Source organism: Schistocerca americana, chromosome 8, assembly GCF_021461395.2.
Source record: "Schistocerca americana isolate TAMUIC-IGC-003095 chromosome 8, iqSchAmer2.1, whole genome shotgun sequence".
Lineage (NCBI taxonomy): Eukaryota > Metazoa > Arthropoda > Insecta > Orthoptera > Acrididae > Schistocerca > Schistocerca americana.
The window spans coordinates 360,388,479-360,409,659 of record NC_060126.1 but is presented as its reverse complement, the minus strand read 5'-3'; the positions used below and the strand labels follow the sequence as shown (position 1 = coordinate 360,409,659).

General features: G+C 44.4%; 1 pseudogene; it reads left to right on the top strand.

The window, feature by feature from the left end:
• Positions 1-12,036: 12,036 nt before the first annotated feature.
• LOC124546166 lies at positions 12,037-12,154 on the top strand (annotated as a pseudogene).
• The last annotated feature ends 9,027 nt before the right edge of the window (positions 12,155-21,181 follow it).

Sequence of the window (21,181 nt, the reverse complement as noted above, 5' to 3'; positions counted from 1 at the left end):
TGATCGACCGCATGCTGTTACACGCTAACTACCGTCATTTGCTGTAGTGTAATACTGTCGTTTCTCAGCAACAGTGGCAACTCGCAATGTCGCGGAAGCAGGCAGCAGCCCGAATGCTCCTTCGTCGTTGTCTTGTTGGAGCGGCACGTGATTTCTGCCGGCAGCGCGCTGTCCGTTTCGCCGATCGCCTTTCGCCGGTGATTGCGTGTGACCTTATCTGTGGAGGCGGCGGTAATAAATTGAGACATCGACGTCCGGTGGCGGCGTCGGCTGCCGCGGCGGCGAGCTATCTGCATGACGCACCGCTCATGAATAATGTAGCACCGCTAATTAGCTTTTAGTGGTGTGTGCCGTGAAATTAACTAGAAATACCTCCCTCCGCCAGAGCCCCGCCGGCGCGGCGTCTTAACTACTTCCCCCCTTCCGCAGCTCGTCCGCAATCTTTCTGTTATTACGCCGTTTCCTCCTCTCCCGCCACCACGGCACCTGCAGGCCGGCGTCACGCGCCGCTCCGATACCACGCAAACCGCAGCACGGAGTTAAATGATAACTTGTGCGGCGAGCTGCGTCCTTGATACTGCAGTAGAGTCCTCTGCAGCAGGGTCCTAACATTGATTAAGGTGACCAAGCATCCGAAACCTACGATGTCACCCCACATTTTTAAGAGGCGTGTTTTTTAAGTAAGTACCGTTTTGAAATTTAAAAAAAAGACGTGCTAAGATATCTCAATAATTTTATTTTTACATGAAAGCCTGTACCTTAATCTACTTTTCTACATAATTTCCATCAATATTGAGGATTAGATTAGATTAATACTTGTTCCATAGATCATGAATACGACACTTCGTAATGATGTGGAACCTGTCAGGTTAATAAAAGATGTCTGTACAAGATATTACATCACACAAAATATTGCATGACACTAATGTTTAAGTTTTTTTCCCTTAATTTATATCTAAAAATTCAGCCAATGAGTAGAAGGAGTTGTCATCTAGAAATTCTTTTAATTCATTTTTAAATGTTAGTTAGCTATCTGTCGGGCTTTTGATGATGTTTGGTAGGTGACCAAAGACTTTTGTGGCAGCGTAATTTACCCCTTTCTGTGCCAAAGTCAGATTTAACCCTGCATAGTGAAGATCATCCTTTCTCCTGGTGTTATAGCTATGCACACTGCTATTACTTTTGACCTGGGTTGGATCATTAACAACAAATTTCATAAGTGAATATATATACTGTGAGGTTACTGTGAGGATCTCTAGATCCTTAAATAGATGTCTGAAGGATGACCGTGGGTGGGCTCCAGCAATTATTCTGATTACACGTTTTTGAGCAATGAATACTTTTCTACTCAACGATGAATTACCCCAGAATATGATGCCATACGAAAGCAGTGAATGAAAGTAGGCATAGTAAGCTAATTTACTGAGATTATTGTCATAACGTTGTACCAGTTTTTGAATACCTTCCTCATAGAAGTCTGCCGCCTGACTTGTTAACCACTGCATCACCACTGTTTTGACTTCGTCATCGTCTTGAAGACGCTGACCGCCCTGTGTTTCTTCAAGTGCAGGATGCTAGTCACTGGGCGCAAGATCGGGGCTGTAGAGAGGATGATCTAGAGTTTCCCATCAAAAAGATGTTCTGATTCGCCACATGCGGACGGGCATTGTCTTGCTGCAAAACGATGTCCTTGCTCAACTTACCACGTCTTTTGTTCTGAATTGAACGGCGCAGATTGTGCAATGCCTCATAGTAAGCTACTGCATTGATTGTCTCATTACGAGGCAGAAATTCCACAAGCAATACTCCTTTTCTGTCCCAAAAAACTGTGCACATGATTTCCTGGGCAGAAATTTTTTGCTTAAACGTCTCTTTTCTGGGTGAATCTGAATGCCGCCATTCCATGGACTGTTGCTTTGATTCTGGTGTGACGTAGGCCACCCATGTTTCATCGCCCATAACAACTTGTCTTAAGAAATCATCACCGTCGTTGTGGTACCGCTCAAGGAAAGTCAATGCACTTTGTAAACGTTTGCTTTTGTGCACATCCGTCAACATTTTCGGCACCCAACGTGAGCACAATTTTCGGTAATTCAAGTGCTCGTTCACAATGCCATTGAAAACACTACGAGAAACATTAGGAAATTCATGCTGCAAGGAGGAAATAGTAAAGCGTCTGTTTTCTCTCACCTTATTGTCCACTTACTGCACCAAACTTTCATTAACGACCGAAGGGCGCCCACTCCGTTGTTTATCATACACATTTGTGCGGCCATCTTTAAATGCTCTCACCCACTTTCTTGTCATTCCATCACTCATAATGTTTTCTCCGTAAACTGCACAGATCTCACGATGAATATCGCTCGCTTTTAGGCCTTTAGCACTAAGAAATCTTATAACATCCCATACTTTACAATCGGCGGCATCTTAAATACTCAGTACACAACGTAAACAAGGAAGAATCAGACTGTAATGGCGTCAGTGCGTAGACAACAGATGTAGGTGCTCAGTGCGCATGCGCAGAACGCCAACTGCAGCGGTGCGGCCGCGGTGTGGCAAAACGGTACTTAAAAAACACTCCTCGTATCAACTGTATTTTCTGCCAGAATTGCAAAAGCCAGAGGTAATGGTCTAAATGGCTCTGAGCACAATGCGACTTAACTTCTGAGGTCATCAGTCACCTAGAACTTACAAGGGGACCTCCCCATCGCACCCCCCTCAGATTTAGTTGTAAGTTGGCGCAGTGGATAGGCCTTGAAAAACTGAACACAGATCAATCGAGAAAACAGGAAGAAGTTGTGTGAAACTATGAAAAAAATAAGCAAAATATACAAACTGAGCAGTCCATGCGAAAGATAGGCAACATCAGGGAGAGCGAGGGTTTAGGAGCGCCGTGGTCCCGTGGCTAGGGTGAGCAGCTGCCGAGCGAGAGGTCCTTGGTTCAAGTCTTCCCCTGTGTGAAAAGTTCACTTTTTTTATTTTCGCAAAGTTATGATCTGTCCGTTCGTTCATTGACGTCTCTGTTCACTGTAATAAGTTTAGTGTCTCTGTTTTGCGACCGCACCGCAAAACCGTGCGATTAGTAGACGAAAGGACGTGCCTTTCCAATGGGAACTGAAAACATTTGATCGCAAGGTCATAGGTCAACCGATTCCTTCACAGAAAAACACGTCTGATATATTCTATACGACACTGGTGACGGCATGTGCGTCACATGACAGGAATATGTTGTCGACCCACCTAACTTGTACACTTGGCGAATGGGTAAAAAGATTCTTCTACCTTGCCCGATTTAGTTTTTCTTGTCGATGTGATAATCACTCCCAAAAAAGCGATGAAAACATAAGAGTTTTTCTGATAATAATCGTCTGAAAATAAAAAATTAAAATTTTCATTTGAGACAATACTTGAACCACGGACCTCCAGTTCCACAGTAACTCACGCAAACCACGAGACCACGGCGCTCCTGAGCTCATACTGTTGCTTATCTGCACATGAACTACTCAGTTTGTGTATTTTCTTATTTTTTTCATAGTTCCACACAACTTCTTCCTGTTTCCTGGATTGATCTGTGTTCAGTTTTTCAAGGCCTATCCACTGTGCCAACTTATAACTAAATCTGAGGGGGGTGCGATGGGGAGGTTCCCTTGTTAGAACTAATTAAACCTAACTAACCTAAGAACATCACACACATCCATGCCCGAGGCAGGATTCGCACCTGCGACCGTAACGGTCGCTCGGCTCCAGACTGTAGCACCTAGAACCGCACGGCCACTCCGGCCGGCGGTAATGGTCTGAATCACTCCAGAATCAGAGGATGTGTAGTACAATGGAAACGTAATAAATGATTACGACTGCAGAGAGAAGACGACTACTAACAGGGGTTGGATAAAAATATGGAAACGCGAGGAATGCATAACTGAACACAAATAGCAGATGCTAGAAAAGCTTGAAGGTTGTGCTGTCGTATTTGGTAATAAACGGCACTTGTGCATTGTTCTCAATACCTTGATAGAGACAGTCGTGGTCAGAACATTGTTAGGTGTAGTTGTCAGTGCATTATGTCGGAACTAGATGAACTAAAACATGGGAAAGTTGTTGCTGCTCGTATTGTGGGTGCTTCAGTAATCGATGTAGCCTAAGTATTTGGTGTTTCACGAGGCATCGATAGAAGATTTATACCGCATAGAGGGTGAGAGGGAAACACTGCCGTCCAAGACGGTTGGGTAGAAAAATAAGAGGACGACAGCTCCAAAAGTCACTGCAGAGCTGAAGGCCGCACTTGCGAACCCTAGCAGGACCAAAATAACGGCCGCACGGGACTAGCCGAGCGGTCTTAGGCGCTGCACTCATGGACTGTGCGGCTGGTTCCGGCGGAGGTTCGAGTCCTCCCTCGGGCATGGGTGTGTGTGTTTGTCCTTAGGATAATTTAGGTTAAGTAGTGTGTAAGCTTAGGGACTGATGACCTTGGCAGTTAAGTCCCATAAGATTTCACACACATTTGAACATTTTTTTTTAAACCAAAATAACAATAAGGGAGCTCCAGAACCTGGGAACTGCAAGATGAACTGGACTTCCAAAACCACTAATTTGTTCGTATAAGTCTTGTTTCACAGTTACCAACATCTGGCCGAGTTTACTTCCCAGGACTGTAACACGGCAGGTGTTCGCTGATGATTTGGGCAGCCATATCGTGGTATTCCAATGGCCCCATGAGTACTGTGCAAGAAAACTTTGCTGCCAAAATTATGTGACCATTTTTGCTGATCAAGTCTGTCCTACAGTGCAGTGTTTGTTCCCCAACGGTGATGCTGTGTTCAAAGGTGACAGTGCCACTCTTCGTACAGCTCGTATCTTCCAAGCCTGTTTTTGTGAGCATGATTATCAGCTGTCGCATCTCTCGTGGCAACCATACTCAACAGATATTAATGTTATTAGGCGTCTGTAGTATACATTGGAGAGAAGGGAGGGTAATCCACATCCACCATCGTTACCTATACTTCTCACTATTTTGCAGGCAGAATGGTATAAGACTCCCTTGAAAACCATACACGGCCTATTTTATGCACGTTGGAAGATGTTTTGAATGCCAGCTGTTTTCCTGCGCCGTTTTAGGTATGGTAATGTCTTGTGTTGTTTCCATTATTTTTTTTTTTTTGCCCACGCCCTGTAGGCCCAACAGTGCACTCTTTTGTGTGTCTGGAGAGATGTTACGCGATGTCCAGTTGATGGAAAATGGTAACGTGCGAACAAGTGCTGCTATGCTTCATCTATGTCAAACGGTGCAATATCACCATGTGAGTGAGTTGTAATGGGGCAGAATGACTCGAACAAGACCCACTGCTACGACAATGACTCCTGTGTAGAACCAGTGCGTAGAGAGGGTCGTACACATTGACGAGCATGTACCAGACTGCACAATGCAGGGTGGCCGCCATCTTGTCCGAATGGCCTTAACCGAGAAAACAGCTGTTTCAACTGTTGGCTCATTGTCGTATGTAGACATGTCTACATCGACGGTTCGTTGAAGTCTTCTGAGGGCTGTACTGGTGCCATGCAAGCCATATCTTCGGCTTCTGTTTACAAGAAACTTCCGTCGCGTCAGACTGCAATGGGCACGTGAACGTGGCAGACTGTAGTGATTTTGGAAGAGTTCCACATCAACTTGTCAAAAATGGCTCTGAGCACCATGGGTCTTAACATCTGAGGTCATCAGTCCCCTAGATCTTAGAACTACTTAAACCTAACTAACCTAAGGACATCACACACATCCATGCCCGAGGCAGGATTCGAACCTGCGACCGTAGCGGGCGTGCTGTTCCAGACTGAAGCGCTTAGAACCGCTCGGCCACATCGGCCGCCTTCAACTTGTGCTACCGAGATGGACACGTAGGTGTTAGATGTTATTTTGATGAATACAGTGTGGCAGAATGCATAGTTGAGGAGCGTAGCGGACAAACGCCAAGCTATAGCATTCAATCTTACCTCCTACGCATTGAGGGGAATCCGAACAATAACCATGACATCAGGGAAGTTTTAGGGCCAGCAGCACTGCCCCTCTAGCAGACAGCTCTACGTGCAGTACTACAACAAGACGAAATCTGACCGCATGTGGCGAGGAATGTGCAAGAATGACACACACTACTGCTTCCCTGGCCTGCACGTTTCTCTGTCAAATCGTCCGTCGACCTATGGTTATCTGCAATATATTTCTCAATTTGATGTCCCCTGCCCAGCTCAGAGCTTATGATCATGTTATTTTTCTCCACCTTATAGATCCGGTAAAAAGACGACAGTGTGGCTCATTTGTTATGTGTGTAAGTGAGAGCCTACGAAACCCACTCGTTGCTTTTTTCAACTCTGTCAAATATTTACACATGTGACAAATAAAACGTCACACTGTGGTTCGAAATGTACATCAAACTGCAGATCCACGAACATCTGGCTTTAATATCAGTTGAAACGAGGAATAGCGCCTTCAATAGGCTCATGCTTTCGAAAAGACTCCAGTGCTCAAACCGTCCTCTAGGTTGAGTAATGTTTTGCACATTGTGATTATGTGTCAGATTCGCAGCTTTTGAAGGAACAAGGCACCACTATGTTTAAGGGTGGGTTGGGTTCAGGGGACGGCGGTAAGGGGGGGAGGGGTTGCTACAGCACGTGCTCTCAACAACCGGCCACTATTACGAAGACAGACGTAGCAGCAGGCTCTCTTTATGTGTGGAATGCGCATCGGCTGGGTTTCGTTGAACTGACAGTGACTATGGTTACGGACTTGTAACTCAGCACTTTGCATTTATGGCTGCTGTATGAGAAGTTGTGTTGTACTCATTAAACAATATTTTGTAATATTCTTATCTAATAATCTAAAGTGAAACTAGCTTTTTGTAGGTGTTGTCGACCGTATTTCGGTTTAAAGTGATTTAACTTTTTAACGTATTAATATAACCACAATTTCCAGTTTTCAGTTGCATTAAGCAAATATTCTTTGTACATGTATGATGAATAAAATCAAACCACAGAACACTCGAAAGAGGTAACATTGATAAACGTTGACAGTCAGTGTCAGATTCGAGCGAGCGAGGTTTCCGTCTGGTGGCACTATGGATTCTCACAGTTGCACCACGATCCGTGGTTTTTTACGCGATAATTCTACTTGCATCATTAAAATTCCGGACAAACTCAATTTATGACTACTTTGTTTTGTTTAGCAGCCAGCTTGGTGCAACAATATTAATAGTTTCGAATGCTCTTCCCACAAAAATAACTTGCTACTTTGTGGGTATAAGAGTCAGTTAATTTAAGATTTTTCTGTGTTTTTATTCACTGTTGTCCTCAGGGAAATATTTTGAATTAAATAACTGCGTACACGAAAATAGTGTTTGCGCAACAGAAGATTATTAAAATTTCTGGTAAAATTCACTTAGCGTCTGTTTAAACAACTGCGAAGAATAACTACAAACTTATATTTACTTGTTGATAAAATATATTGTTAACTAGCTTAGTGGCCGGCCGAAGTGGCCGTGCGGTTAAAGGCGCTGCAGTCTGGAACCGCAAGACCGCTACGGTCGCAGGTTCGAATCCTGCCTCGGGCATGGATGTTTGTGATGTCCTTAGGTTAGTTAGGTTTAACTAGTTCTAAGTTCTAGGGGACTAATGACCTCAGCAGTTGAGTCCCATAGTGCTCAGAGCCATTTTTTTTGAACTAGCTTAGTGCCCGCTAATTTTGGTCGCGTATTCTGTGTGATCTGCACAGATTTTTTTTTCCTTTCATCGAATTTTTTTGTTATTCACAAGTCACAACAACTTCTACTTTTTCATATTGATTAAGACTATAGAAACATGGTCATTTTCGATTGTACTTCAGACCAAAAAGAGATCCTGGTAGTTGGAGTTTCCTCACACATATTTCTTTATATGTAACCAAGATTTAGCTTTAAATTTTTTAAATGTAGACAAACATTTTCTTAGAGAATTTTCAACCCTTATTTCAATATCCTAGAGATTTAATTTCCAAAAGCACTGAAACATGTAATTTTAATAGATTTTGTTTCTGACCGACAAGTCAAATACCAGTTTTCATAGATGTAGCTTTAAATACACTGTAGTAGTTCTTTAATAATGATTTATCATGAAAAAACTTTCACCCCTTTAGTGGCTGAATCTCTAAAACTGCTGAAACACCTTTTTCTTTTTGTTTCTGACTGAGGTCAAATACCAATTTTCATATGTTTAGTTTTAAATATGTCTTAATAATTCTTTAATAATGATTTATCATGAAAAAAAACTTTTACCCATTTAGTGGCTGAATCTCTAAAACTGCTGAAACACTTTTTTCTTTTTGTTTCTGACTGAGAAACAAAATATCAGTTTTCGCAGTTCTACCTTCAAATGTACCTTAACAGTGACATATTTTCAAATAGTTTTTCATCCCCTATTTCACCACCTTAGGAGAAGAATTTCGAAAAATCACTTCTTAAACGATGCTCACAATATAAGAACAACACCCTCTCCAAATATAAAGTTTAAACTGAGATTAAAGTTCTTTGTCCTTGACTGTTGCATCTACACTTTAGACAGGAGAAGCCAAAGAAATTAGCCAACGCCACTTTTTACACGCTGAACTAGAAATGGATAATGATGGGGAGCAACATCCGACGTGTCTTCTACAAAGCATCTGTTTCGGCATTAAAACTTGCTGGCTGGACAAGGACTTGAAACCAAGTCCTCCAAAATGTGGATCTAGCGTCTTAGCCCCTGCACTCTCTCGGTAATATACCACAGGTGAGTTCTCTTACAGCAATTCATAGCCAACAAAATACATGTACACTATCTGTGTACATCTGGACATTGCAAAGTTTATTGTAAACGAAATCTGCAGATGATGTAGGTGGCCACTTACTTAACTGATAAGAGGCTAAACCCGTGTTAGTAAAGATTAGTTAATATAGTTTGATGTTCCGACGAAAAAGATGGACCTTTCACTATGATTCAGTAACGCTGTAGCAAATACTGCTAGACATCGTCGTGGGGATAACAGGACAGAACGACGGGATGTACAGAAACAATTCACTGAGAAAACCAAACAAGCCATTTGCAACATAACAGTTACACAACCCCAAGTAAGACCGGAAAGGTAGCATTAAAGGAGGCGGAAGTACAAACTCCACAACTGGGTACGTAATTACGTAATTAGCAGAAACAGAGAACCTCTAATTATCGCCCTCTGGATAATTTTAAAGCTTTCCTTTTTTGTCGGAAAAACCAACCGAGATACCTTCAACGGCAAACACTACTAGGAAACATTTTAGAGACGAATCCCTTAACGCAATAGTAAAGACCGCAGCTGTGGACAGGTGTGAGTTTAATCGGAAAATCAGTTCAATAAAAAAAATTAACACTTATAATTTACATAATAATGGAACGATTGTTAGAAGCTCACCTGGGGAAACACCAATTTGGATTCCGATTAAATGTAGCAGATCACGAGGAAAAACTAACCCTACGACTCGTAAGATAAATTGAAGGAAGACGAACCTACATTGATAACACATCTAGATTTAGAATTAGATTTCTGTAGTATTGAGCGGAATACACTTTGAAATTCGGAAGTTATCGGTGGTAAAATACAGCTAACGGAAGACTGTTTTTATTGTTACAGTTAGCAGACTGTTATGAGTATGGATGCAGTAGTTGAGAACAGAGTGAGACAGGTTTGCAGTATATCCCCCAGCGTACATAGAGCAAGCAGTAAACTAAAAAACAGGAAATTTTGGAGTGGAACGTAAGGAAGATTAGGGTTTAAAGTTGCACTGTGACGAAACTGCCGCCTATAACTTCACGTAACTAGCCCTGTTACTAGCAGATACAATTCGGCACCAATAACAGAAGAAACTAAGAAAAAGAAAAAAAAATTAAATAGGCTTAAGAATTATGATTTATAATGTGAAGAAACGTAGCGGTAACACTCTCGCTACACAGATTTTCAGGTTCTGGGAAATTGCAATTGAGCACAGAAACAGCAGCTATTTGCGTAGAAGCCTGCCGGTGTGGCCGTGCGGTTCTCAGCGCTTCAGTCTGGAACCGCGTGGCCGCTACGGTCGCAGGTTCGAATCCTGTCTCGGGAATGGATGTGTGTGATGTCCTTAGGTTAGTTAGGTTTAATTAGTTCTAAGTTCTAGGCGACTGATGCCTCAGAAGTTAAGTCGCATAGTGCTCAGAGCCATTTGAACCATATTTGCGTAGAATGTTATCGACATAGTTTTTAAGTGCCTTTTCGTTATGTGTTATTATTATGTTTAGATCAATAGCAGTGACTTTTAATATGTGGTTCCTCGTACATTGACGTCAACACACTAACGGAAAAATGCAATTGCGTACAGTGCACTGTCCAGTAATACCAAAGATTAAATACCACAAAATGATCAAAATCAATCTGAAAGTATCTTGTCTGAACATGTTTGTGAGAGGCAGCACTCTAGAAATGTTCCTACAACAGAAATAATCTCATTTTCTTACTCGTAACGCTTAGAGTAACCAAGAAGCACAACTAGCAATACACACTTCAGACCTCTCATTAATAAAGTCAAATGCACGCACTTCGATACTGAGCTTTTAGTAAAAGCTGACATATTTTGCTACCTTCTTACTTACACGTACTACAAAATTTTGCATATTTCTTTTCCCATATTTTGTTTCTCTCGTGCTGTTTCAATAGAATGAAACGAACCTTAAAGAAATTACATCGCCAAAACGTGCGAAATCGTTCTGTCCCAGCACAAAGTCCCGCCGACATTGATGACATTAGAGGCGGAGCACACGGTCGGCATGTTTAAGGAATAGGGAAGGATATCGGCCGTGCTCTTTCAAAGGAACGATCCCGGCATCTGCCTGGAGCGATTTAGGGAAATCACGGATGGCTGGACGCGGAGCTTAATCGTCGTCCTCCCAATGCGAGTCCACTGTGCTATCCGCTGCGCGGTACCTAGCTCGGTCAGATTTAGGAAAAAAGAAATAAAAGTTAATAGTTTGTGCGTGCACGAAGCCTTGGAAGTTCATGTGAGCGGAATGGACAGTGTCTTAAAAATGAACATCAACAAAGGAAGCGAAGGTAATGGAGCCTTTTGCGTGATGCTGAGTGAATGGCACCAGCTGATCAAAAGTGTCCAGACATTCCCGCTTAACGAGACAGGATATCAGAACATGCCTCCCCAGTTATTTGGAATACACTAATAAGCCAAAACATTATGACCACTGCCCATTGCGACGTTGTATGTCTGGTGGTGTTGCTAGCATGTGACGCGTTCATAAAAGTATGTAAGCGGAGTAGACACGGACGGGGGATCACCCCAGCGAAGGTGTGAAATGTAAATGGGGAAATCCATTGAGATAATCGACTTTGACAAAGGGCAGATTGTTATTATGCATAACCTGTGAACGAGTATCTCGAAAATAGCCAAGTTGGTCGAATTTTCAGTTTCTACTGTCGCGAGCATCTGCGGAAAGTGGGAGATGGACAGTGAAACTACCACTAGGCGCTAAATGGTTGGACGTCCACGACTCTTCACAGAACGTGGGCTTCGGAGGCTTATCTGCTATGTAAAGTAGGATAGATCTATGGCATCTCTGACAGAAGAGTATACCGTTTGCGCACGCACAAGTATTTCGGAGCAAACAGTTCATCGTACATTGTTGAACGTCCAGCTCCGCAGCAGACTACTCATACACACATCTTAGCCCAACGACAACGTCAATTGCAGTGGGCACGAAACCATCAGGACCCGATCAGTGGAAACGTGTCGGCTCTTCGGGTGAATCGCATTTTTGCTACATTAGGTCGATGGTCGACTCCACAAACGCCATCCTCGAGTTGAACAGCGGCTCGAAACGTGCAGTGAGCCACGGAAGCGGGCTGGTGAGTACAGTATTATACTTTGGGAGGTATTCTCCTGTGTCAGTAACCAAAGACACTCTGGCAACTGCGAACAGTCGGCATCCCTTCATGCTGGATGCCTTTCAGCACTGTAATAGTCCTGGGCCAACGGCCTTGCCGCAGTGCTAACACCGGTTCCCGTCAGATCACCGAAGTTAAGTGCTGTCGGGCTGGGCTAGCACTTGGATGTGTGACCATCCGGTCTGCCTAGTGCTGTTGGTAAGAGGGGTGCACTCAGTCCTTGTGAGGCAAACTGAGGAGCTAGTTGACTGAGAAGTAGTGTCTCCGGTCTCGGAAACTGACAGACGGCCGGGAGAGTGGTGTGCTGACCACATGCCGCCCCCCCCCCCCCCATATCCGCATCCAGTGAAGCCTATGGGCTGAGGATGACACGATGGCCGGTCGGTACCGTTGGGTCTTCATGGCCTGTTCGAGAGGAGTTTAGTTTTTAATCGTCCGTGGCCCGGAGCCAGAACCGTGCTGCAATGATAGGAACATTGTAGTGAACTCACATTGATGTCTCTGCGACCAGATTCGCCTAATGTAAATTTGACGAAAATCATCAGGATCGCTATCGGACGCCATCACTGCGCGTGCAGATCATTTAAGTGAATTATATGACTTGTGCCACATACCTCCACAACTACCAACACTTTGTCGCACAGCTGATATTTGGCCGCGCGGGTTAGCCGCACGGTCTGGGGCGCATTGCCACGGTTCGCGCGGCTCCCCCACGTCGGAGGTTCGAGTCCTCTCTCGGGTATGGGTGTGTGTGATGTCCTTAGCGTAAGTTCGTTTAAGTAGTGTGTAAGCTTAGGGACCGATGACCTCAGCAGTTTGGTCCCTTAGGAACTAACCACAAATTTCCAAATTTTCCCTGATACGCAGAATCAGTGATTTATTTCGGTACAAACGAGCTATTTAACAGATGGTCATAATGTTCTAGCTCATGTTTATGTGTTACATTTCGTGCTGTCAACGAAAAGCAGTAAGAGCAGAACAGTTCGGTTAGTAGAACTCAGTGACTTCGAACATTAGATGTCGCCTGAAGAACAGATTCATCAGGGACATTTTAAGACTTATAAAACAGCCCAAGTCCACTTTTGATGATTGTGAAGTGCGAACGCGAAGGAAGAACTGTAGTTTAATAAAGGCCAGGCAGACCTTTTAAGTACATCGAGCACGGTGAAGGGCAGTTGTAAAAAATTGCATGAAATCAGCGGTAAGAATCAGCTGCGAGTTCCAAAGCGCTACCAAAAGTTCATCTAGCTCAACGAATGTGCGTATGGAGTTATAAAGAATGGGGTACAGTGGTCGAGCACATCATCATGAGGCTGAAATCTCTGTAGGCAGTGGTAAGCGCCGTTCACGCTATATACTGAGGCAATCTGACCAGAAGATTTGGTTTTGGCGAATGCCTGGAGAACGTTACCTGTTATCATCTATAGCGCCAACAGTGAGGTACGGAGTTGGTGGTGGTGTTACGGTATGGGGGTGTTTTTCGTAGTCAGGTTCTCGTCGCCTTGTTGTGGTCAAGAAAACGCTACACGTGGATAGATAAGGACACATTTTATAGCATAGTGTACTATGCACAGCAGAGGAGCTGTTCAGAGACTATGATCGTTTATATCATAAAGCAGCGTCATGTGGCAATAACATTGCTGAAGTGGGTTGGCCTGCCCAGAGTCCCGACCTTAACCTAATGGAACGCCTCTGGAATGAGTTAGTGCGTCATTTTCTCTTCAGACTCCAACGCTCAAAATCACAATCTTCTCTAGTTTCTGCTCTTGGAAGAATGAGCTACCATTCCGCCAAAGACGTTTAGACACTTCGCTGAAAGTGTCCCCAGCAGATTTCAAGCCGTCGTAACGACGAAGGGTGGACATACGCTATACTAATGTCCAATGTCCACTATCGGGTGTCCGGTTGCTTTTGGTCAGGTAGCATAGTTTAAAAACATGAAGCACTAAAGGTAGTACGTAAGTTTTGCATTTGGGCACCAGAATAACTAAAGATGGCAGAAGTAGAGAAGTTATAAAATAAATTCTGGCTGTAGGAAGAACAGCAATTCTAAAAATAAGACATTTGTTAACAAAGACTATACTGGAAGTGATGAAAAGCCTTTTCTGAAAGTATTTCTCTGGTGTATAGCCTTCCATGAATGTGAGACATGGACGATAAACAGTTCAGTCAAGAGGAGAACAGAAATATTTATAATTGGTGTTATGGAAGAATGCTAAATATTAGATGGATTAGTCCAACAACAAATGAATTAGAGAAGAACTTGACTACAGAAATGGATGGATGACTAAACATATGCTAAGCCATCAAAGACTAGTTAATTTTTGTATTGGCGGGCCTTTTTATTTTTCGTGCGCAGTGCATTGGCTGACTCCAGTGTTTTTCACTCGGAAACGGCAAAACGTATCGACTATATTTCTTAACAATTATTTCTCAGTACAACCTACCCTGCAACGCCCTTACAAGATTTTCAGACAATTTCTGACTCTGTGTTGCAACTTAGATATCTTAAAAGCTCCAACCCCCAATAAGCCTTTATGTGACGCTTAATTAAAAAATAATTATGATGAATCACAACAGAAATCCGTCAGCACGAACACAAGAAAAGTTTATTCACACATCAAGAAACTTAAAAACAAAACAACAAAGTATCAGGAGAGCACGGAATTGTAGCTGAACTCTTCAAAAATTTAAGCCTAAACTCATTCACAGAAGTTACACAAATACTCGGAAACGTATGGCAAATAGAAAAAAATCCCGGTTGACTGGGAGATCGCTCTAATCCATCACCTGTATAAAAAAGGCAACAAATCAGTTGTAAACAGCTAAAGAGGGATCTCTCACTTATACCAGTCACCTACGAAATCCTAGCTTGTTTCTTGACTACAGTACAAAGGCAGTCAGAATCCAAATTAACAGACTATCAAGCAGCATTCATATCGAACAGGTATGCCCAGAACACATTTTTAGCCTCACTTCACGCTCAAATTACAAGACCTCACGCAAAAAACTCTTGTATGCAGATTTGTAGATTTCAAAAAGGCGTACGACTCTAGAAATAAGCCCTCGATATTCCAAATTTTGAAGTGATGAGACTAGGTTTCAAAACACGAGAACTCTAAAAATAATCACTAACTGGCAAAGGGAAATCTCAGAATCCTTTGACATTCAGACGGGTGTGAGACAAGGTGATGGGCTCTCTCCTATTCTGTTGAAAGTAGCCGTAGAGAAGATGATGGAAGAAGGGGCGAAAAAACTCCAGAAAGGTAGGTTTTGGAAGCCAGCCTCAGACCCACTGGGCTTTTCCCAGAACAATTTCTATATACTACATCTCGCGTTTGCGCACGACCTGGCGACACAGTAGACGAAGAGGCTGCCATCAAACAGCTCGCGACACGCGTGAGCAGAAAAAGTATGGTTGTAAATCTCATTCGAGAAAATTGAATTATTTTGTTCAAAGACCAAAATAGCGAGCCTGAAAACAAAATACGGTAAACTCAACAGGGACCCGTACCTTAAATAACTCGGAGGATTCATCGAATCGACAGGCCTTGAAAAAATCTCCCTCAAAAAACCAGAAAGCATTAGGGTTACTCCAAAATCTCTACGACAAAAAGTTCATGACAAGCCACAAAACTTCAGAGCTACAACACAGTCATGAAACCAACTGTCCTCCGTGCAAGCGAAAGGCTGACACTTACCACAAAACACGAACTTGAAGAAATTTAAAAAGGAGAGATGTAGTTCATTAGCAAAATTTTAGGAGCAATGCACACCCAAGATCGTTAAAGGCTACAATCAGTCAAAATAACAGAAAGGTTTTCCAGCATAGAAATTAAATTTAAGAAAGGGCTAACGAAATTCTTTGATCATCTCAACAGACTACCAGAAAAGCAAGTGAGAAAATGTATAACAGACTATTTAACATTACTTAAGATCCAACACTTTGGCTGAACGAATTTGGTTCAAATGGCTCTGAGCACTATGGGACTTAACATCTGATGTCATCAGTCCCCTAGAACTTAGAACTACTTAAACCTAACTAACCTAAGGACATCACACACACTCATGTCCGAGGCAGGATTCGAACCTGGGACGGTAGCGGTCGCGCGATTCCAGACTGAAGCGCCTAGAACCGCTCGGCCACACCGGCCGGCTTGAACGAATTTCTGGAGGTCCTCATAAGCGGTGGTATAATACCAACGAACAAGTTAGACAGAGATACTTGTAGACATAACGTATTGCGGATTTCATTAGCAATATCTAGAATACCTTTCCCTAAAATACTGAAGTGTTTCACATAGAATTCAATTGTAACTCCTCCGATTCCTGGAAATTTTGCTTTATAACTGGTTTTGATTTCCTCCTCGATGTCGTCCAAACGAAGATGTTCGACAGAGAGACCTTCAGACCTAACGCAGGCAAACAGGAAGCTGCATCAGAGCAACCAAAACAAAAACAGTAAAGACGAAAGCGGTTGGAAGAACGTAAAATAGTCTTTGGTAGAGAATGAAAGCCTACTGGAATAAGAAGAAGAACCTGAAGAAAAGATGAGTGAGTCATTTGCTTAATGTCTTCCATTTGTTTGGAGAAGTCCCGAATAATAATAATAAGAATAAATTGTACGAAGAACGACTGGTTTTCATAAAGCGTTGATACTGTGTGTGAGACGTCCGAGGCCCACGAGAAAGACAGGCCGCGGCGCGTACGTCACGAAGGTAGTCCTCAACTCACTCACTTAGCTCAGCAGACAAAATGCGTTTCTAAACCCTGTTAACTCGCAGCTGGACGTGTAAGTACGTGGATCTTCCATTGGAATCTGCTATTATGAAGTCTTACTGATTAACAGTGCTACAGCAAAATTTAATTGAAGGTCAATACTCGATATAGATGGTATAGCTACTTGTTTATAGCATTTAGTCTCTTCTGCTTAACAATACTCATTACATGCAGGAAGTGGTGCCTTATGCAACTGATAATCATTTTAGCCTGATTTTATTTTATTTTACGCCAGTTCAGTCGTCACAAATTATAAATAGGCCCATGGACTTCCCATCATTGTAGGACTAATAAGAGTAAGATTCTATAATAACTGATTCCAGTAGAAGCTTCAGTTTTCGTTTGTACGGACACGTCTAGTTACGAGTTAACAGATGCAGAAATGCAGTTTTTCTGGTGCTCTGTGCGAGCGAGTGAGCGCAGGACTATCTTCGTGACGTACGCGCCGAGGCCTGTCTTTCACGTAGGCCTCGGAGACGTCAAAATGACGTCACATGCGCACGAAGTGTTGTGAGATGTTACCCGCGTGCGAGAGGCCCGCATCGAACGCTAACGAAAGTCGATAGCAGTTCGTGCGGTTGTCGACTTTGCGTGTGACTTAAAAATGACGTCAAGTTTTTAGGAAGTGTAAAATGAGTGGTACACTTCCGAGTGCGACAGAAGAGAATGATAGCCCTCTTACGTGAGAGTAGCTCTCTTTAGGTAAACATCGATATCTGAGAGGATCAGAGATACCGGGATAGACCGTTAGCATCTCAGAACCTAAGTCGGCTAGTCTACAAAGTAGCAACTTCAAAGCGGGCCCGTAATGGACTCAACAGTTCTTTTCGGAGGTCGTGGGACGCTGAGTCGGACAGGGGCGTGGCGGGTGGCGAGGATTCAGGCGCTGGAAAGCACGCGCCGGCGTCGCAGGCGGTCTTTGAGGGCAGCAGCGGCCCCACTCCGAGCCGCGCGGCGCGTCTGTTTGCCGAGCAGCCCTGCGCGAGACCGGCCGCGTGGCGCAGCCGTCATTTGAAAGTCTGATGGCACGCGTCTCACCCCGTCCCGCTTCGCCCGCCTGTTTGTGTTTATCCGCAGTGTTTGAGCGCCGGGCAGGTCTCAGCCTGGCGTCGCCGCCTCAGCTGCTGCGACTCGAGCGACCGAGCCCAGCGCCGCCGCTACGTATTCAGAAAAACTCCGACGGTAAGACGAGAAAGAGCTCCAGCCGGTGGAGACGGCGCGACAGCGAAATCCCGGACTCCACAAACTTTTCCCTTCCCAACTTACCCCCCACCCTCACCGCTTACACACTTGCCTTTCTTTGCCGGGCCCCTTTTTCCCTCCCTTTCATTTTTTTACTCCTTCAATTCTTTCTCGAGATTGTCCGCGTTCCCTCTTTTTCCCTCCTTCCACCTCGGGCGCACGGATCCTCCTCCACTGTGCTGGCGCTGATGAAGGATTTTTGTGTTTGGCACAATTAGAGATCTTAACTTAATTAAGAAGCCATTATTGGCGTCGGAGCCTGATGAAGACGGGCTCCGCCAGATGTTGCCAGCCAGCGGGATGGGTGTGGGTTGGACGGTAAAGAGAGGGGGGGGGGGGAGGAGGTAGGCGCGGGCTCCTTCCCCCAGTCCGCGTAAGACCTGCCAAATTCCTCCCGGCAGAAGAATAAGGAAAGGCGAGGAAAAAAAGGGGAAAAACGTATATATAGATATATACATATAAACCGCCGAGTGGTCCCTGCCCGGCGTGCAAGAAAAGAAGAACTGTTTAGCATTTTGATGAGGTAAGCAGAGCGCCGAGGCGGCGCGGACTTGTTTGAATATCAGGAGGAGGAAGAGCGCAGTGGAGGGGTGAAGGAGGCGAGAGTTGTGCGAGTGAGTGAGACGGCGGTGGACCAAGGCTGTGCGCCAGTGGGTGGGGAGACGCTCGGGCACTCGACGCGAAATTAAGGAAAGATTATGTGTATTTTGTTCCTGCGGGGAGCAAGTTAGTTTGCGGGGCTTGTTCTCCGAAGAAGGGGGAGCGGCACGCCGAGATCTTGCGGCTGTGGCGAGATGTTACGACGTGGCGTGGTCTGCCGTGTGTTGTGTGTGCTGTGGTGAGATGCAATGCGGCCGCACTAGCGCAGCGGGCAGCCACTCACTGCGAGCGCTCGGTACCTGTTGAATGCACTTAGAGGCCCCACGGGCGCGTTGCAGGTGCTGTACTGTGTGGTCGCCTATCGACCCTCACGCCCGAATTGACTCCAATTCTCTTCGACGTTCGCTTCATGATTACCAATGCGGCTCTGTCGTCTGATATACACTACTGGCCATTAAAATTGCTACACCAAGAAGAAATGCAGATGATAAACGGGTATTAATTCGACAAATATATTATACTAGAACTCACATGTGATTACATTTTCACGCAATTTGGGTGCATAGATACTGAGAAATCAGTACCCAGAACAACCAACTCTGCCCGTAGTAACGGCCTTGATAAGCCTGGGCATTGAGTCAAACAGAGCTTGGATGGCGTGTGCAAGTACAGTTTCCCTTGCAGCTTCAACACGATACCACAGTTCATCAAGAGCAGTGACTGGCGTACTGTGACCAGCAAGATGCTCGGCCACCATTGACCAGACGTTTTCAGTTGGTGAGAGATCTGGAGAATGACCTGACCAGGGCAGCAGTCGAACATTTTCTGCATCCAGAAAGGCCCGTACAGGACCTGCAACATGAGGTCGTGCATTATCCTGCTGAAATGTAGAGTTTCGCAGGAATCGAATGAAGGGTAGAGCCACGGGTCGTAACACATCAGAAATGTAACGTACACTGTTCAAAGTGCCGTCAATGCGAGCAAGAGGTGACCGAGACTTGTAACCAATACCATCACGCCGGGTGATAAGCCAGTATGGCGATGACGAATACAAGCTTCCAATGTCCATTCACCGCGATGTCGACGAACACGGATGCGACCATCATGATGCTGTAAACAGAACCTGGATTCATCCGAAAAAAATGACGTTTTGCCATTCGTGCACCCAGGTTCGTCGTTGAGTACACCTTCCCAGCCGCTCCTGTCTGTGATGCAGCGTCAAGGGTAACCACGGTCATGGTCTCCGAGCTGATAGTCCATGCTGCTGCAAACGTCGTCGAACTGTTCGTGCAAATGTTTGTTGTCTTGCAAACATCCCCATCTGTTGATACAGGGATCGAGACGTGGCTGCACGATCCGTTACAGCCATGCGGATAAGATGCCTGTCATTCGACTGCTAATGATACGAAGCCGTTGGGATCCAGCATGGCGTTCCGTATTACCCTCCTGAACCCACCGATTCCATATTCTGCTAACAGTCATTGGATCTCGACCAACGCGAGCAGCGATGTCACGATACGATAAACCGCAATCGCGATAGGCTACAATCCGACCTTTATCAAAGTCGGAATCGTGATGGTACGCATTTCTCCTCCTTACACGAGGCATCACAACAACGTTACACCAGGCAACGCCGGTGAACTGCTGTTAGTGTATGAGAAATCGGTTGGAAACTTTCCTCATGTCAGCACGTTTTAGGTGTCGCCATCGGCGCCAACCTTGTGTGAATGCTCTGAAAAGCTAATCATTTGCATATCACAGCATCTTCTACCTATCGGTTAAAATTCGCAATTGTAGCACGTAATCTTCGTGGTGTAGCAATTTTAATGGCCAGTAGTGTAGTTGTCTTTAATATATCTGTGTCGATTCTTCCTCGGGTTGGCACTGCTCATGCAAAGTGTTTACATCCTTCGATGATAGCGTGTGCCCTCTTTGCTTTGGAAAACGTCTTAAGGCTGCGCGCAAGTGGGAAAGTAAGCGGTGTCCCTTATAATTCCCTAAAATTTTGTAACTTAGTACCTATACAAAGTTTTAATTGTTAATACTAATGACACTGTGCAACTGTTTATCAAATACCAATGTATGCAAACTGACGACGTTGTTTGTTAAATAAATGTTGTATAGAAGGACTCAGCGGCTTAGCAGTCAAGGGTCCTTCTATCCATGTCTATCCTGTTCCACTGTCAAATAACTCCATTCCTACGATCGAATTGTATAGTCCACTTCCTCAGCTGAGTGGTAAAACGGCAGAATGCCATGCAAGGGGCCTGGATTCGATTACCGGTCGGGTTGGAGATATTCTCCGGTCGGGGACTGGACTCTTGTGTTGTCTTAATCATCATTTAATCCTTACCGACACGCAAGTCACCGAAGTAGCGTCAACTAAAAAGACTTGTACGAGGTGACCGGGCTACCCGACGGGAAGCTCTAGCCACACGGAAAAACTATACACACATTGATCGTATACGGCAACATTTACAACTGCGAACACAATCTGCAGTCCCCTGTCAATTACGTGGAAGAGGGTACTTAGCACAATACTAAATGTTAAGGTTTCTCCCCCATTCCAAACATGTACAGAAGAATGAGTACTTAAATGCAAGACTG